The sequence below is a fragment of the Neomonachus schauinslandi genome, chromosome 11 (genome assembly GCF_002201575.2).
Source record: "Neomonachus schauinslandi chromosome 11, ASM220157v2, whole genome shotgun sequence".
Classification (NCBI taxonomy): Eukaryota; Metazoa; Chordata; class Mammalia; order Carnivora; family Phocidae; genus Neomonachus; species Neomonachus schauinslandi.
The window spans coordinates 76,046,341-76,050,053 of NC_058413.1; the positions used below are offsets into that span (position 1 = coordinate 76,046,341).

The 3,713-nt window shown below is 36.8% G+C and overlaps 1 pseudogene; it reads left to right on the forward strand.

Annotated features, from left to right (window-relative positions):
• The first annotated feature begins 251 nt into the window (after positions 1–251).
• Positions 252–1,966, forward strand: LOC110571007 (annotated as a pseudogene).
• Positions 1,967–3,713: the final 1,747 nt, after the last annotated feature.

The window sequence follows — 3,713 nt, forward strand, 5'->3', positions numbered from 1 at the left end:
CCACAGGTCCTGTCTCTGCGCTACTTAAGTAAAGTTAGTGAGTTGCACCATAAACATCTCAAGAAAATTTTCTTGACCATTGCATTAGAGGAGCCCATATCAAGATCAAGGCATTAACTAATTTGCAGGAAGTTAGGGACAGTTTTATGGGAAAAGATATATAGATATTAGATATTTATTTAGGTATTTCATAGAGAAATTAAGTTTCAGTCAAATAGAGATGATGGGGAAAAGCCCTCTACTAGCCTCCAATGGCCCGTCTCACTGCCCTGCACAGCCACTGCCCTGCAGAAGTCCTTCTATCACCCACAGTCTTTCACCAAATTATGCCAGTGTCCAGAGCACTGGCTCCTCATCCACTTGGGCCTATACCAAAGGTATAAAAGCTGGTGCAGATGCTTGAGCCTTAATGCTTCAAGGTACAGACCTTTTAGCCAATGTTGTAGCCCTTACTATAGAGCCAAAGGGAAGAACAGTGATTATTGACCAGAGTTGAAGAAGTCCCAAAGTAACAAAAGATGGTGTGACTGTTGCAAAAGCAATTGGCTTAAAAGATAAATACAAAAATTTGGTGCTAAACTTGTTCAAGATGTTGCCGATAACACTTTTGAAGAGACTGGGGATGGCACCACTACCACTACTGTCCTGGCACGCTCTATTGCCAAAGAAGGCTTCGAGAAGATTAGCAAAGGTGCTAATTCTGTGGAAGTCAAGAGAGGTGTGATATTACCTGTTGATCCTGCAATTGCTGAACTTAAGAAGCAGCCTTCAGTGACAACCCCTGAAGAAATTGCTCAGGGTGCTATGATTTCTGTAAATGGAGACAAAGAAATTGGCAACATCATTTCTGATGCAATGGCAAAGTTTGGAAGAAAGGGTGTCATCACAATAAAGGATGGGAAAGACACTAAATGATGAATTAGAAATTACTGAAGGCATGAAATTTGATCAATTTCTCCATACTTTATTAATACATCAAAAGATCAGCAATGTGAACTCCAAGATGCCTATGTTCTACTGAGTAAAAAGAAAATTTCTAGTGTCCGGTCCATCATCCCTGCTCTTAAAATTACCAATGCTCACTGTAAGCCCTTGGTCATAACTGCTGAAGATGTTAACGGAGAAGCTCTGAGTACGCTCACTTTGAGTAGGCTAAAAGTTGGTCTTCAGGTTGTGGCAGTCCAGGCTCCAGGTCTTGGTGACAATAGAAAGAATCAGCTTAAAGACATGGCTATTGCTACTGGTGGTGCAGTATTTGGAGAAGAACTGACCTCACAACTTAGAAAATGCTGGAGAGGTCATTGTGACCAATGATGATGCCATGCTCTTAAAAGGAAAAATTGAGAAGGCTCAAATTGAAAAATGTATTCAAAGAAATCATTGAGCAGTTATATATAACAACTAGAAAATGTGAAAAGGAAAAACTGAATGAACATCTGGCAAAACTCAGATAGAGTAGCTGTGCTGAAGGTTGGTGGGACAAGTGATGTTGAAGTGAATGAAAGACAGTTACAGATGCCCTCAGTGCTCCACCAGCTGCTGTTGAAGAAGGCATTGCTCTGGGAGAGGGTTGTGCCCTGCTTCGATGCATTCCTGCCTTAGATTCAATAACTCCAGCTAATGAAGATCAAAAAATTGGTATAGAATTATTAAGAGAACACTCAAAATTCTTCCAATGACCACTGTTAAGAATATAGGTGTTGAAGGATCATTGATAGTTGAGAAAATTATGCAGAGTTCCTCAGAAGTTGGTTATGACACTATGCTTGGAGATTTTGTGACTATGGTGGAAAAAGGAATCATGGATCCAACTAAGATTGTAAGAACTGCTTTCTTGAATGCTGCTGGAATGGCCTCTCTGTTAACTACAGCAGAAGTTGTAGTCACCGAAATTCCTAAAGAAGAGAAAGACCCAGGAATGGGTGGAATGGGAGGTTGTATGGAGGTGGCGTGTTCTGATTCCTAGAATAGAGCTTTACCATAATTTTTTTAAAGGCTTCTTAAATATATATTTAACATTTTTAAAAGTACAGAAAATTAAGAAATTTTACAAAGAGGCATGAACCACATCCCAGACTTAACAAATATTAAAATTTTGCTCTATTTCCCTCAGACATATTTTATAATGAATAAAACATGATAGACAAATCTTTCTTGGTTTGTATACACTTAATATGATAGATCCATAAAATATATAATATCATGTCAGTGTTCTTGTTACATCTTTGTATAAATGTTTTATGTTGTTTATGTATTTCTGTAACTTACTCTTAAACTTAACATTACTTTTGAGATCTATCTTTATTAATACATAAATTTAGTTTTATTTCAACATATATATAACATCCCATTACATGAATATTCCACAATTATTTATGTTTGCTAATGTAGAAATAAACATCCTTTGCACAAGTTTCTGTAAGATACAAATTCAGATCTAGGATTGCTAATATGTTTACTGTCATAAAATCTTGACATTTTGATTTTGATTTTGGCAAATTTCTCTCTAAGATGACTATACTAGTTTATTGCTCTGCCATCAGGGTAAGATAATTCCTATCATCCCAAATGCTCACCAAGGCTTGATATTTTATCACCCTTTTAAATATTTGCAACTCTGATGGGTTTGAAATGGTATCTCCTTATTGTAATCTGCATAAACACTAATGTTTACTTCTATAAAATTTATCTAAAATTATATAACCTTCCACTGTTGCACTTTTTGTCTTATTGATTTATAAAAGCCATTATTAATTTAGAATACAATTACTTGCCTGTGAATGTATTAATAATTTGTTACAGATTAACTGTCCTTCAAGTTTATTATTTTTCAACCTCCTTTATATATTTAAATATACACATACTATTTTAAGTAGCCTATATGTTAATTGTGAAACATAAAAGTATAATAACCACCTGTGAATTCACCACCAGAACACTCTCAATGTCTACATCCCTTTCCCCTATCCCATTATCCTGTTCTCTTCTCCAAGGCTACTGTCTCTTTCTTGGGTGTAACATTCCCTTACTTTTTTTTTTTTTTTAATTTTATTATGTTATGTTAATCACCATACATTACATCATTAGTTTTTGATGTAGTGTTCCATGATTCATTGTTTGTGTATAACACCCAGTACGTGCCCTCTTTAATACCCATCACCAGGCTAACCCATCCCCCCACCCCCCATTATTTTTTAGAAAGATTTTATTTATTTATTTGAGAGAGAGAGAGAGACAGAGAGACAGATATAGAGACAGAGCATGAGTGGGGAGGAGAGGGAGAAGCTGGCTCCCCATTGAGCAGGGAGCCTGACACTGGGCTCAATCCCAGGACCCTGGGATCATGACGTAAGCAGAAGGCAGCCACTTAACCAACTGAAACACCCAGGAGCCCCAGTCCCTTACCATTATTAATGAACTGTGAGAGGAAGCTCAAGGCAGTGCTCCTCAACAATAACTTCAGAGAAGCCAGTTGAAGGAAATGACTGAAGAAAAGCCTGGCTGATACTTAAGAAAATCATTTTAACCATCAGTTACTGGTTTCAGTTGACAAAATACAATGGTTTACTACTGTCATTGTCCATGCCTATGGAAAATTTATATTATATTTTGAATAAAAAGACATTTGCACATTCCTGACAACTGAGTGCAAGGGCCATGTACCAATGTACTGCTTTCAACTTAAATCACTGAGGCATTTTTACTACTATTCT